The sequence below is a fragment of the Sminthopsis crassicaudata genome, chromosome 1 (assembly GCF_048593235.1).
Source record: "Sminthopsis crassicaudata isolate SCR6 chromosome 1, ASM4859323v1, whole genome shotgun sequence".
Taxonomy (NCBI): domain Eukaryota; kingdom Metazoa; phylum Chordata; class Mammalia; order Dasyuromorphia; family Dasyuridae; genus Sminthopsis; species Sminthopsis crassicaudata.
This window is the reverse complement of record NC_133617.1, coordinates 593969143-593985613: the sequence shown is the minus strand read 5'-3', so window position 1 is coordinate 593985613 and position 16471 is coordinate 593969143. Positions and strand designations below refer to the sequence as shown.

At 35.0% G+C, this 16471-nt stretch overlaps 1 long non-coding RNA gene and 1 pseudogene across 1 annotated transcript in view; both read right to left on the bottom strand.

The window, feature by feature from the left end:
* LOC141551119 (uncharacterized) overlaps positions 1-16471 on the bottom strand; it is a 1110497-nt gene that overhangs the window by 449458 nt on the left and 644568 nt on the right. The gene's annotated exons all lie outside the window — the stretch shown is intronic.
* LOC141551117 (large ribosomal subunit protein uL10 pseudogene) lies at positions 13339-16416 on the bottom strand (annotated as a pseudogene).

Sequence of the window (16471 nt, the reverse complement as noted above, 5' to 3'; positions counted from 1 at the left end):
TAGCAGAATGAGAATCATGTATACTGGACATCAACATTATAAAAACATTTTTAAAAGTCATGGAAACTCTAATCAACCAAATGGCTAATCATGACTTTAGAGGCTAAGGATGATAAAAAAAAAATACTGTTCATCACATGATAGATGATGAACTGTTAAGAAGCAAATTTTTGAATCTGACCAATATAGAAATTTGTTTTGCTTAATGATGCTTATGTGATAAAGAAATTCTTCCCTCCTTTCTTCCTCCTCTTTTTCCTCCCTCTCTCCTTTCTTTTCTTCTTTCCTTCCCTCTCTTCTTTCCTCAGTTCCTCCCATCTTTCCTTGCTTCCTTTAATATCTCCCTTCTACCTTCACCCTCTTTCTTCCCTCCTTCTCTCCATTTTTTTCTTACTTTCTTTCTTGTTCTCTGTGGGTGGGAGAAATAAGAAGGGAGAAAAATTAAATCAAGCAATTTCCACTTGACATTCACAAAGGCGAGATATCACTTGCAGTTATAATGCAAACATATTTACTTGAATCCTATCCAAAGGGCATTGTTTTGTTATTATATTAAACCTATCAGAACTCATAGATGATTTGACAACTACTCTTCTGGCTATATTTCGACAATGTCAATTCTCCCCATTTTTAGTGGCCTTTTTGTCCCTCTTGACTGCTTCCTAGATCCTAAGGTTGCTTTTTGTTGCTTTTCTCAGCCTTGCTCATTCAGGAAATTTCATATTCTAAAATTTTCCTTCTTCCCTCTCACTCACTCCCAATCAAATGCCTGTCCTATGTCTTGTAAAAGTATTTTGGAGATACCATGTTTCCCAGAGCTAAGGTCCAGCAAACAGGCTGTGTCCTTAGTATGGCCCAACAATAATTCTTTGCACTCAGGATGGTATCTCCTCCAGCAAAGTATATTGCTTGAACCACCACCAGGTGTTGACTAAGGGAATTTGCTCCCTCTATTTCCTAGGACTATTCAATCCTGGTTCCTTGTCATCGGCAGGTATTGTACTCCTGTTCTCATCACAAAACTGTGGTTCTGTGCCCAGTAAAGTGAGCATGACTCTTAAGATTTGAGATAATACCATTCTCAAAGGGCATTGGGAAACAGTGATTCAAGACCTAATGATTATGTTATAATTTAGCCTACTTGTAGTATATAAGACTGACTTTGTTCCAACATGTTAAGCCCTCCTTTTTAGAAAAGGGTGGAAAGGGATGGGGCTTCGGTTTGCAAATGTTGTTTTCTTCACTATGAAATTAATTAAATTTCTGTTTGTGTACTAAATCTTCTGTCTATAGCCTTCTCTGTTTTGGCTCTGTCCACCCACAGGTGAGAAGTTGATTCTGGTCCAGCTGACACCATCATTCCTTCTAGATTATTGACTGCTTAATGTGAAAGACTAATTGCTATTAAGACATCACTGGGTAAATTGAATCCAAATTAACTTAGTAAGCAGATGAAGTTTGTCTTTTTGTCCCCATTCCCTGATAAGAAGAATAAATTTCAATATGATCCTTTGGGAGAAATCTTCACCTAGAAACATGTACCGTGGCAGGTTAACTGAGCAAAATTGTAGGGCTAGTAGGTCTTTTGGTCCTTTTGGTCTTTTCCATTAGAATTTAAATTCTTCTTGAGTTGGGACAATCTCATTGTTTGTACTTCAGTCTTCAGGGACTAGCACAGTTGTTGTCATATCTTAGCTACTTAATAAATATTGATTGATTGATTCTCAGATCATATCATTCATAAAAGATTAATTCTACTTTCAAATAACATATAACTGTCTGAGAAATGACTAGGATGTTTCTATGTTTTCAATAGTAATGAAAACAGCATAATTTACTTTTCTGATTAACATTCAGGATGATTCCTTGATTTTCTTATAATAACATTACCTATTCTCCAATCCTTCTTGTCACACTACATCCTTCTTTTCTCTCTTCTTTCCTCTCTTCCTCCCTTTCTCGCTTCCTTTCTCTCTCTCCTCCCTCCTTTCCTTTCCTTTCCTTTCCTTTCCTTTCCTTTCCTTTCCTTTCCTTTCCTTTCCTTTCCTTTCCTTTCCTTTCCTTTCCTTTCCTTTCCTTTCCTTTCCTTCCTTTCCTTTCCTTTCCTTTCCTTTCTTTCCTTTCCTTTCCTTTCCTTTCCTTTCCTTTTCCTTTCCTTTCCTTCCTTTCCTTTCCTTTCCTTTCCTTTACTTTCCTTTCCTTTCCTTTCCTTTCCTTTCCTTTCCTTTCCTTTCCTTTTCTTTCCTTTCCTTTCCTTTTTCCTTTCCTTTCCTTTCCTTTCCTTTCCTTTCCTTTCCTTTTCCTTTCCTTTCCTTTTCCTTTCCCTTCCTTTCCTTTCCTTTCCTTTTCCTTTCCTTTCCTTTCCTTTCCTTTTCCTTTCCTTTCCTTTCCTTTCTTTGTTTCTTTTTCTAGTGACCATCACCATCTGGTTTCGATGGTGATATTATAATGAAATAAGCCCAAGATATAACTTGACAAATTTATATTTTTAGGGCAAATAAAGACATGCCATAAGATAATATGAATTATTAATACAATTTTCTTTAAAGGCCAACATCCCCGTAGTAGTTCACTTTTGGGCTACCACAGTAATTATGTGGAATGCTGCAAGTTAATAGAAATATTGTATTACAGCTAAAAGAAACAACTCCCCTTTGAAGTATTACAATGAACAATGAGAAGCTAATGACAAAATTTAGCTTGCTTCTTTGCTCCTTTTCCTTGGAAAACAACAGAGTGGATAATCAAAGAGATACAGACTGTGCTGCATGCATACTAGAAGAAGGGTTATTACAATATAGAAAGGGAAAAATAAACAAACCAGAGCAAACCTAAGCTGAATTAGAGTTGAGAACATAATGCATTATTTATAGCCATTTATTTTTTCTTAGAAAGTGGCAGATTTTCCATACAGAAATTTAGCAAAGATTATATCTAAAGGATTTGGGTATTGATGTGAATGTCATAGGTAATAACCACACTCCTGGGTTCATGAGTTTTTACTAAGGACTAATGGCCATACAGGCTGAATTAAAAAAATTTTTCATGTTGCAAGATAGGATTAGATTAGGCTTAAAGAATATTCACATTAGGGGGATGTAATGGTCATATATTTAACAATCAGGAGAATCCAGTTGGACTTTGCTTAGTTACTAGCTGGTCACTTTCTTCCTCTATAGAATAAAAGGAGTTGGATAGACGATATCTAAGGTTTTTTAAAGCTTTACTATTTAGTCATTCTAGGCTTTGATCATTATCATATTTATTTTTATAATATTATTACTTACATTTTGCCTTAATACTCATCAATAAACACAAATATTTCAACACACAAAGCATAACGAGAAACTTATATAAAAAATTAAACAAGATGTCTTTGTTCCTCTACTCTTTTATATAATCATAGATGTTAGAAGTAGCAAAGCTTTTATAAAGCATCTTCTCTAACCTTCTTGTTTTAAGGATGAAAAAGCTGAGACATAAAGAGAGCAAATGTTTATTCACGATTAACAAAGTAACTTAATGGCATGATCAGGATTTGAGTTCAATTTTTCCTTCCTAAGACTTTTGACTCTTCATCTAATACTCTTTCCATTTATTTCTTTTACAAAAACCTTAGAAAATGGGCACAAAGAAAATATAGATATTAATTATATGGAGATGCCCCCAAATATGATAAAAGAAATCTATTTAATACTTCCAGGAATTATTATTTGATCATTATGGGGACATTGTTTACAACACTCACAACCATTCTTTGCCTTAGGCGTTAGTCTTCATGAATGACTATAGATGAGAAAAATTATTGTGGGGACATCTTTCTGGTTATGAACATCTACTTATCTATCTTGTTAAGTTGGCCTCTGAATAATCCAAGTCTTGTCTTGTTGTTCTTATTTGGGCACTTTCTAGCATTATAGGACATAATGGAGCCTACGCTTTGATGGTCTTATAAAACATAAGGCCACCTCCGTACTCTAAAAAAACTAACTGATTATTTTAATATTTTTATCAAAAACAAGTCCATGAAATCATCAATCATTTGTGAGTTCCTTAAGGGCAGGAGCTGTCTTTTGCCTTTCTTTGTATTCACTGGTATTTATTAGCAGAATGTCTAACAGAAGCAATGACAGATATTTAATAAATATTGTTTGATTGTTGCTTAACTGTTTCAGGAAGAAGTTTGGTTTTGTCAACAATTCTGAGTAATTTTTTATTATAGCTTTTTATTTACAAGATGTATGCATGGGTAATTTTTCAGCATTGACAATTGCAAAATCTTTTGTTCCAATTTTTTCCCTTCTTCCCCCCACTCCCTCCCCCAGATGGCAGATAGAACAATACATGTTAAACATGTTAAATCATATGTTAAATACAATATATGTATACATATCCAATTTTTTTTTGCTATTTTGCTGCATGAGATAAACTGGACTTTGAAATAATGTACAATTAACCTGTGAAGGAAATCAAAAATGCAAGAGAACAAAAACAGAGGGATTGGAAATGCTATGTAGTGGTTCTCACTCATTTCCCGGAATTTTTTCACTGGTATAGCTGGTTCTATTCATTATTGACAAATGGAACTGATTTGGTTCATCTCATTGTTCATCAGAGTTACAGACTTAATTTTATTTTGAGCCACTGTAAGACAAAATTGAGACTTGAATTCAAATCTTTTTGGTTCTGAGAGAAGCTCTCAATCTTCTATGCAAGAATTCTTCTTATATTCTTATAGTATTCAAAAAACACAATTCTGTTGCATTCTATATTTAATTTACCTAAATGCAATATGGTAACTATTGTAAATTTGCACTTGTGTCTAACTCAATGGAATTTAATTTTGTTTTTTGGTAAAGATAGTAATCCCTTAGCTTAAAAAGAATCAGGTCTGGCCTCCAGTTTTTCTAAGGGATTGCTTTGCCTTTTCTAACTTCTAAGTGGGGCTGGTCTTATTGAGAGTAGACTGAAAAGAGTAACTTATCCATGAGATCAGAGGTATTATAAAGTAGGGCCTTCTTCTAATATTTGATGTCTTTAAAACCATAGGGATATTCATAAACCAGATTGATCTAGTTTATCAGATCCTATATCATGTGGTATTTTAGAGGCATGCCTAATTCAGGGAAATTCTGTGATTCAAAGGGGGGAGTTAGAATGTAAGAAGGCATTTAAAATGTGCACCATAAAATTCAATAAAAATGCTTTATTGATATCAAAATTTTTAAAGGATACAATTCTTAAGATAAAGAAAAGAAGGCACTAATTCAGCTAAAATAGCTACTCCTAACCTTTGAATTCATCATAGTTACAAGCCCTGGGGTGTGCTGGAGCTATCTCAAACTGGCTCAAGAGAGCTGATTATTACTTTTTCACTGTGACCATTTTTACCTCCAGTGCTACAAATCAGAGCTTGATTTATTGCTTCATTGATTTTCTGGACTTAAGAAAGTGATGGGTGACATGTTAATTATGCAAATTAAGAAAAGTTTGACTTTTGTATATTCTTGCCTCAGTAAACTGGTTGTTAAACCAATTCACTTCTATTACTGAGCATGCTAGGACAGAAAGTCGTTCCTCTATTGCAGAAGGAATTCTGTTTAATCCCCCAAGGTCAATATAACCTAGACTGGGATTTCTCTCTTTTTCTCTTTTTTTTGGGGGGGTGGGAGAGGGGGAGGGTTATATCTCAAGCAGCAAGGAAACCAAATGGTCTTCTTAAAGGACTACCCCAGCTGATATTAAAAATAGTTGCTCATTACATTTGAGGATAATAACATAATAGATAGTGGAGTTTTCACAAAGATTTTTTTATCATAGGTCTCACTTATCCTCACTATAGACTGGGAAAAGAGAATGAAAATAATGTGTCAGAAAGAAAGAAAAGGTTTGGTGGGAAAGGGGCTGGGAACTAAAGATCTTTATATACTTCCCAGGTTAGTTCACTGTTAATCATTCTCTTAAGAATCCAAATAAGCAAAAATCTTGTTTGATATTTTGATCTTTTTATGGTTTTATAACCCAATAAATGTGGGCTTAACCTCTATGCCTACCAGTTCTATACAAAACTTGGCCATATCCTCTTATAATTCTTTCATAGGAGGTTTTCCATCTCTAAATGAATTGTTTTAAAAACTGAACAATTTTAAAGCATTTATTATGTACTAGACACTTATTAAGAATTAAAGATATGAAATAGAAAGTTCTTGCCCTCATTGAATTTATATTCTAGTAGGGAAGACAGCCTATTTAAGGAAGTGATGGGCAGGGAAAGATATTTTGGTGTGGGAAATCACAAGGATAGTATAAAGAGTTAAAGGTTAGGTAAATGAAATGCTTTTCCCTAGAAGATAACACTTTACTATACCCAGAACAAGAGGTAAAAAGAGAGAAAGGTTTAGGTTTACATGTAAGGGAAGGAAGATGTTGAAGGGAAGCAGGTTCATCATCAGATCTGAGTAGATATATGGGATTCACATTAATTAAATCAAAACAGACTGAGAGTGAGTATTACAAATTTGAGTTGGTTAGCTCTTCTAAGGCAGAATAGAAGTCAAATGATTTATCCATCTTCCCTCAAAAGACTAGTTTGGTCTTCATAAAAAGGAACTGCCCTTATCACATGTAGATAATAGCAACAATATATATTGGAGTTACAGAATAACAAAGATTTTTTCCATGATAGATCTCATTTTATCCTGACTATAAACTGGTAGGAAAAAAGGAAACTGAAAATAAGTGGCAGAAGGAAGGAAGTCTCTGGAAGTCCATGTAAGAAGTTGAAGATTTTCAGATAGAAGGCAAGAAGATGGCAAGGACAATACATTTCCCTGATTGAGTCTTGTAACCCTAATTTTTTATGCTCACATTCTCTCCCACATTGCTTACTTACCATCGATAAATAGCCTTTAGAAGGGTCTTAACTAATATTTGGTGACTGATAGCTTGTTTATATCTTATAATGTAAGGTAGTTATCAATGGAACACATAGATTGCCTATCAGTTATCCTTTGTTCTTGTTAGGGAAAGGACCTTGACTGTTCCATTTTTACCCTTAGTCACATACCTTTCTCATAAAATAAATAAATAAATTAATTATTCTCTTCAGTTTCCTGTTTGTGTCATGTTGTACTTTACTTACACATACCATGCATTTGTCCTTTGTGTGACCTTCAATTTTAGTTTTTTGGAGACTTGATATTCCTATGACTTGTTGCCACTGAGCTTTACTAGTAAAAAAATGATTGTTGGGGGAAAAAAAAAAAAAAAAGATTTTTTTTCAGGAAGAAGCTTGTTAAAAACAGTATCAAGAGTTAAAAGAGAGAAAGCTGGGAAGAGCTCATTGGACATTTGCACTGTTTTTCAGTGAAAAACAATGAAACAGCTTGATTACATGTCTATGCAACTACATATATTTGACTATTTTCCTTACTTGGTTTTCATTGTGTGGTTCATTAGACTTCATATTTTTGAGTGATTATGGATTTCATTTAATATGCTCTTCAAAGTTTTACTACTTGATGGTAACATTACAATGACACAGACAAATGGGAAAATATGGAGGGTCTCACCATTTTTAGGACATCTGTATTTCAAAGGGACTTTATACTTCTTTCATGCTAGTGGCAAATGCTTTTGGTAAATACACTGTTCTCTATTTTGTTCTTGGATTGAGATCCATAATCAGTGTCCTCCAACATAGTTATCTTTGTTATATTTTTTCAAGGTATTTTGTGTGATTTTGACATATGTCTGAATGATACCTTGTTTGAAGATAGCCTTGTCAAAAAGTAAAATTTCATTTTAGTGAATGGAATATTGTGGTGAAATATCACTGGTTAATATTTGCCTATTCTCTCCTCTAAATTTTGTCCAGGATATCCTTGATGCATGCATAAATTATGCACCATTAGATGAATAAGATGTTTCCATATTTCCTATGTTTTCTGTAATGAGAAACTTTTTTTCTAGACATATAGATGAAAAAGTAGATATGTGACTCAGTAGTTATTATTGATTTTCTCACAAAAGACTTTCTAATAATCAAGTAAAAGTTTTTTTTCCTAAGCCCTTGTACTCTTAAATATATGTATATATACAAACACACACATATGTGTATGTGTATCTTATCAAATAAATCTATAATACACTTGAAATTATGTTTCTTGTAACATAGATTATTTTTGTGTATCCTTAGTCTGCCCAAGTTAATATTCCTATTTTTTGTTTCCCTTCAGTGTCATTTTTATTTTTTCATGCAATATATCTGGGACTGTGAATTGAAGCTCTTATGTGATGGTTTCTCTCCCATTGACATTGATATTGAAAAAAAATCTTATAAAAAACTTGAAAGATCGTTTTCTTTTCTTATTTATTTGATATCCAATTAGTTTTATACTTAAATTCCCTTGGAATTACTTTGATTATTTGGGTATCTTGAAATATTTTCTGCAAGTTTCTTTCCTCCTGTACTGCTTCTCTTTTATGAAGAAGTATTGTTCATAACTTTCTACTATGCTCCTTCATAAGATTTGGCCAAAGAATTGATATTCAAAATTCATGCTTATAATTTTGTTTTCCTTTTATTTACTAAGTCTTAAAATATTTTCTGGACAAAGTTGTTTCATTTTCTGTGTTGTGGCAAAAGGTTTTTACTAGTTAAAATTATTTAGGAAATGCAGAAAATTGTGCTAATATCTGTTATTTTATCCATTTCCCACTTTTGGGCATTGATAGCTAATTAAGTAGATAAGTATATAATATTATCTCTTTTTATTTCTTCTAGATTGTTACTGATTTTAATTTTTTTTCTGAAATGATCTCATTCAGGAATGATTCCCACATTAGCAACAGTTATTTCTTCTCCACTAAAAAATAATCACATATCTGGGGGTGTTGTTTGAAGCTGGTTACATCAAATGATTCATGAAGCTTTTCTAAAGGAAATCATAAGTAACAACACCAAAATCTTTGGTCTTTTTGTTCATTATCCTTGAAACTATATTTTCTTTCTTTTTTTTTTTTTCTGAGGCTGGGGTTAACTGACTTGCCCAAGATCACAAAGCTAGGAAGTGTTAAGTGTCTGAGACCAAATTTGAACTCAAGGCTGATGCTCTATCCACTGTGCCACCTAGCTGCCCCCCAAAACTATATTTTCTAAGACATTCTTCTGTCATCCCATATGTTCATTTTTGCACTGGAATATTGTTTATGTTAATTTAATTTGAAAGATCTTCTCAAGTTGTTTGTAAATTTTCTCTACTTCCTAGCAATCTATAAAATATTGGTGCTTAATGTTATTCTCATTATTTTTCTTAAAATGTAGTGCGATTACTGGTTAGAAAGCTTGACTTAAATTAGAGAGGCAAAGAGCTCTCTCTTTGTCTCTCTAATTTAAGTCAAGCTTTCTAAACAGTAATCCTGTCCCTTATGCAAATTAGTTGTGTGATCCTGTGCAAGTGATCTATGAAATTATGAATATAAGATGTAAAGAAGGTGCCAGTCTATATTGGTCAAGACAATTTTCTCATTAGGAAGATGAGAAATTTTCATTCTCATTTTAAGTCAATAATATTGTCCAGCATTTTTTTTCTCCTAATATTTATCATGATCACTGAATATAAGATGACAAAATGTTCTTTGAAATGACTGTTGTTGATGTTGCTGTTCTTACCCTAAATGCAATGCTGCTATTGATGGCTTTGGACACACCATAAAACCATTATTTTCATTTCTTATTTTCTTTTTTTCCTTTCCTTTCCAATTTTTTTTTTTTTTGGTGAGGCAAGTGGGGCTGAATGACATGCCCAGGGTCACACAGTTAGTAAGTGTCAAATGTGTGAGACCAGATTTAAACTCAAGTCCTCTTGACTCCAGGACTAGTGTTCTATCTATTATATTACCAAGCTGCCCTTATTTATATTTCTAAGGACAATTTGTGAAGTTTTCTCCAGATTAGCTGCAAATTCCTTTTCTCTTCTGGTATCATTCTTATCAAGAATATGATGATTGACACTATTGATCAGAGAGATGCAAATTAAGATAACTCTGAGATACCACTACACACCTCTCAGATTAGCTAAGATAACAGGAAAAGACAAGGATGAATGCTGGAGAGGATGTGGGAAAACTGGGACACTAATACATTGTTGGTGGAGTTGTGAACAGATCCAGACACTCTGGAGAGCAATTTGGAACTATGTTCAAAAAGTTATTAAACTGTTCATATCCTTTGATCCAGCAGTATTTCTATATATATCACAAAGAGATCTTAAAAGAAAGAAAGGGACTCACTTATGCAAAAATGTTTGTGGCAATCCTTTTTGTAGTGGCAAGAAAATGGAAATTGAGTGGATACCCATCAGCTGGAAAATGGCTGACTGTGATGGAATATTATTGTTCTGTAAGAAATGATCAGGAGGATGATTTTAGAAAGGCCTGGAGAGACTTACATGAACTAATGCTAAGTGAAATGGGCAGAACCAGTAGATCATTATATAGGACATACATCAATATTATACAATAATCAATTCTGATGAATGTGACTCTTTCCAACAATAGGATGATTGATGCCAGTTCCAATGATCTTGTGATGAAGAGAGCCATCTACATCCAGAGAGAGAATTGTAGGAACTGAATGTGGATCACAACATAAGATTTTCACTCTTATTGTTGTTGTTTGCTTGCATTTTTATTTCTTACTAATTTACTTTCTTTTTTTGATTTGATTTCTCTTGTGCAGCAAGAGAATTGTATAAATATGTTTATGTAATGTCTGAGCTAGCTTTCTTGTGGATCTCTTTGGAGTCTGTAATCTGAGATGGAGTACAATCTCACTCGAGTCTCTCTCTAGTCTGCTTATTTCAAGTCCTCTTAGCTCTTTTATACCTTAGTGCAAGTGTTCACAGCACAATGAGCATGTGTCAACTGTATAACCATTACATCATCATACTAAATACTAAGTATATGTAAACTAGAGAACATCAATCTCCCTGAGTAAACACCCTGTTGTAAGTATCCCTGTTTCAGGTATACTTTTCCAGAGTTCTGGCCCTCTATGTGTTTATACCTATTGTATTTTAACATATGTTAAATTGCTTGCCATCTGGGAAGAGGGTAGGGGCGAAGGAGGAGAAAATCTGAAACACAAGGATATGCAAGGGTCAGTGTTGTCAAATTATCTATGCATATGTTTTGAAAATAAAAAGCTTTATTAAAAAATAAAAATTAAAAAATTAAAAAAAGAATTCAATTCCACTTGCAGTATGATTGCTCATTGATCTTTGAACAAAGTGATGTAGATTACCAATCACTAAATTAATATTCATAACTGGTCAGAAAATTTTTCCTTTGGCATTTTTTCTACTATGTGTTCACCATCATTGCAGAAACATAAAGACTGAAGAATCATAAAATTGTTTTAAAGAGTGAGAAGAGAAGCCTTCATAGACAGGGAAATGTTACCACAGAAAACATTTTATGTATATAGACAAAGGCTGTTCATTAGCATTTGAAGCCAAAAATCAGAAAAACTGAGTTCAGTGCTTAGCTATTCTCTTGTTTTATTCTATGAATTGGCATATAGTAGTGCTACATGAGTCTTGTGGCCATAATCACAGCTGTAAACAGGACCCTAAACTTTGTGGAAGTGACATTATTTGAGGTTGGAGGGCTTACATTCACTTTGTGAAGAGTTTGGAATAACAAAGCTAAAGAGTTTGTATTTTATCCTCAAGGTAATTAATAGGGTTAGGAGAAACTTGGGCCTTTTGTACATAACAAGAAAGTCATTGGTAAGTAGGGATACAATGAAGTTTAGAAAGAGAGTGGATGATAAGAAAGGCAGTGCTCTATAAAAGATAGAAGGGCACAAGAAGTTAAGGGTCCCTGTGCCTTGTGAGGCAAAGAGAAGGGTCACAACATCAGCGAGTGTTGTAAATGAGATAAAAGTTGAGGGAATAATATCAAAGATGGTGAGCGAAGAAGAGTACTTCTTAAAATATAGTCTAGATTTTTTTTTTTTTCAGTGAAGTATGAGGGAAGGATCTGAGAGAGTAGATGTTCTGGGGTATGTTTTAAAAAGAATGAAATGTTTCAAATAGCCATTTTTTAGAGTGAGATAGAAACCTACTTAGGGAGTTGTAAAAGGATTGCCTTGTTACAGGAGGACCCAACTGCAATTAGATAACAGGACAACATAGTTGTGACTTCCAGTTTTATTTAGCAGTATTTGACTAGATAATCTAGGTCTGGGTTTTAGTAATTTATAAGTAGTTATGAAACACTAGAACATGGGATTCAAGTATAGAATTAGCATAGAGTTGAACTGGTTTATATAGGAAAAAAATTGCAAAAGCAAGAAAATGTACCCAGAATATAGGTGATAGCTAAGTAGTGAAATGAAAAGGAATTACAGATCAGAGAACAAAGAATAGATTTAGGAATAAGGTATAAAGAGATGAGATGATGAGATTGTGATGGGATAAATTAATTTCAGAGAACTTGATAATGCAAGTGGAGCACTTGTAGGTCATGAAAATAATAAGAACCATCGCTACTTTGTTATATAATTAAGTTGGAGTGCAATGAGAAATAACACTTCTGTTACTTTAGTAGATGGAGGAATGTTAGAAAGTATCAGTATGCATACTAGTCTCTTAGAATCAAGGCAAGAGCTTAAATGAAGAGAGAAAACTATGAACTAGGAAATGAACTCATTGAGTCAGCTAGGTGACACAATGAACTGAATTCTGAAACTGAAGTCAGGAAGATCTGAGTTCAAATTTAGCTTCAGATACTCACTAGTTATATGACTCAAGGGAATTAACTTCATCTCTGTGTGCCTCGTTTCTTCAACTTTAAGAGGGGAATAATAGCACCTACCTCTCAAAAAAACTTAGAGAAACATAATCAACTAAAATTTAATTGAAACACTTGATACTTCATCAAAGTTATAGAATACAAAATAAATTTGCATAAACTGTCAGTGTATTACCAACAAAGTCCATGAGCAAGAGCTAGAAAGAAATTACATCTAAATAATGGCAGAGAGATTCTGGGAAGATAGTGGAGTAGATCAGAAAACTTTTGGTTCTCCAAGTTTCCTCCACAAAAAAGACAGAATATCACCTCAAAATATAAAAAATAAACCTGGGGTTATATTGTAACACATGTAAAATGTATGGGATTACCTGCCATCGGGGGGAGGGAGTGGAGGGAGGAAGGGGGTAATTTAGAAAAATGAATAAAAAAAAAATAAAAAATAAAAAAATAAACAAACAAACAAACAAAATAAATAAACCTGGGGTTCTCCTAAGACAATTTGGGAAGATCTCAGTGAAGATCCTACCTTTGGGGGGAGTGTTGGGAGGATAAAATGATATATTGTAAAGGGCTAGAACTGAGCAATGCACTTGGATAATGAAGCACGTGAGATGAATTGCCAATTGGACAGTTCCCTATTAACTTTTTTGAAGGCTGACCCTCCCCAGTTGTTCTGTGCTGACTTGATTGGTGGGACAAAGAGGGGGGAGTGACGTGTGTGGGAGGAGTAGGAGGAGGAAGAGGAAGTGAGACAAGGAAGCTAACTCAGTCTCTCCTGGCATTTGAGGGAGGAAGGTGTGTGTGAGGCAGCGAGGCCTAACCCCCTGAACTTAACTGTAAAAGATCAAGAATAAAGATGTTTAATGATCCTGATTCCAGCTGATTTCTGAGAAGACAGAGTTCCAGCAACATATACTATATAATATATAATGCAATGTAATATAATATAATGTAATACTTATAAAGTGCTTCACAAATCTTAATGTACTATACAAATACTCCTGTAATGAAAATGATGATGGTGAGTGATGATAGTAATACTGAAAGCAGGAAGTATGTTCTGGGATTTACTAGATAACAGTCAGCAGAATTTAAATGGAGTGGTAAATTTGGATAGGGTGAACATAGAAGGAGATGTCATTAAGGACATTAAGATAGGTTTATGAGTTATAGGTGTGGAAACCGAAAGACCTGAGCTAAAATCTGGCCTTAAATGCTGGTTAGCTGGTTTGCTGTAGTTGTCCTGGTGATAAACATAGGGAGGGGCATGCCTTGTGCCTTTTGTTGAAGCAGAGCAGTTGTACTAAGAGATCACTTTTTTTTTTTTTTTTCCTTTTGCCACTAAGAAGGATGAAATGTAGTTCCTAGGGAGAATATAGCAATTTCTGAGAAACTCTAAGAATATCTGACCTCGGGAGTGCCACAAACAATACTATCAGAAAACATATTGTTGATTAGTAAGCCATAAAATTCAATGATGGGAGCTGCTGCTCCATCTCTATTCAATACTCTTCAAGAAGTCATGGAGTTCCATAATCAATGCAACCTCACCCTCCTCAATTATACCTATAAGCCATAAAATTAACACATCAGTAACTTGAACCTAATCTTTGTTTCTCTTTCCTATAAAATTAATTTTTTATTTCTGGCTCTTTGCTAAATTCTCTGGGAACTATGTTAGCAGCATAATAAATCTTTGCTCCTTAAGTTGGAGACAAAGTGAGTTTGTGAATTCTTTTGCCATAACTGTGATACCAACCGAAAGACCCTGATATAGTTGGGGTGACTTCTGCCTCAACAGAAAGAGCAATAAGACAGCTGGAAGCCTTTTTTTCCCTAGACTTCATTTAACTGATAACTGGTCTACTGGTATCATATCTCTCTAAATTCTAAACTCAAGTAGAATCAACTTATAATAGTCACTCAAATCAATTTTGTTGACTGAGTGATCCATGCTGAAATGAAAAGTGGTTTCTACTGGAAATACATAAGCATAGATCTGTACTTGGCAACCTCTTATACCCTACTTTGGGTCCTGGAGTGTAAACTGAGTGATCCAGGCTCTTGAAGAGAGTATAAAGAGAAAGGGCAGGCAGGTGTGCAGAGTTGTACAGCTCTATCGTTTTCAGCTAGAAAGGACAAATGACTCCCTCATAAAGTTGAGTACCAAGGCTGCTATTACTGAAACTGCAATCTCTGGTTGCAAAGTGGCCTTGAGGAGCACTCTTCTCACTCCTGGCTTCCATATCAAAGCCACTTTGTTTCCAACTTGAGAACAAAGGAGGAGCAACAAAAACTCTGCCACAGTCATTGTTCTTGAGTGAGAAAGAAATGAAAATGCTTTTGTATCCTCTAAATGGTCTTAAAAGATGGTGAGGTTACTATCCAAGTTACCTTGGGGAAAAGGAAAACAGAGTGAATTATTATTATTATTTTAAATAAATGAGCACTTTTATTTCTTTGTTCCACAAATAACCCAGATGAAATAGTCATCTCCTGTGGATTAATCAAACAGAACAAATCCCATATTTTCATCAGACTTAATTCCTCTTTGTCTTCCACCTTGGCTGGGGCAGCAACAGCAGATGCTGTGGCTGTAGGAACAGACACAGCAAAAGCTTGAGGGGTCGGCCTGGAAGACCTTCACCTTTTCAGCAAGTGGGAAGGTGTATTCAGTCTCCACAGCTACAACCAAGACTCACTTGGTTCCATTAATGATTGAGTGGGGTACTGATGCAACAGTGGGGTAGCCAATCTGCAGACAAACACTGGCTACATTATGGACACCTTCTAAGAACCAACAGTGCAAAGTCTCCTCCATAATGTCCAGCACTTCAGGGTTGTAGATGCTGCTATTGTCAAAGACCTGCTGAATGATCAGCCCGAAGGAGAACGGGGAGATGTTCAGCATGTTCAACAAGTTGGCCTTGCTGGCACCCACTTTGTCTCCAGTCTTAATCGGCTGCACGTCCACTCAAGATTTCAATGGTGCCCCTGGAAATCTTGGTGGTGATTTCCAGTGCTTGGAAGAAGGAAGTCTTCTCAGGACTCAGCCCAGTGTTGTGGGCGGGCACAGACATGGGGCAATGGCACTGGCACGGGCAGCAGTTGGTACCTTATTGGCCAGAAGCATATCCCTGATCTCAGTCAGATCTTACTTGGTGAACACAAAGCCCATGTTGCCCCGAATATGAGGCAGCAGTTTCTCCAAGGCAGGGTTGTTCTCCAGATGCTCATGTGCATCATGGTATTTTTTCCCATTAACACTACAGCTTTCCCATGGAGGGACATTTGGATCTACTGCATCCACTTGGAGCCCACATTGTCTGCTCCCACAATTAACTATTTTGGATAGTCATCCAGAAGTTGGAAGATCTTGAGGAAATAATTGGATTTCCAGGTAGCCCTGTCTTCCCTGGGCATCTCGAAGGTGCTTCAGGGATTGCCACGGGAGGTTTAAAGATGATGTCACTCACTGGAGGACTCCTGGGGAGAGCCAGAGTGAATTATTTAAGACACAGAGAACTTCTTGATTCCAAATTTACATATGGCTAACCAAAGTTATCCAGATGTTATAAATGAGTGACTATGAGTCATGGTAATGCTCTTTAAATTTTCAATCAATTTGCCTAACGTATTTCCTATCAAT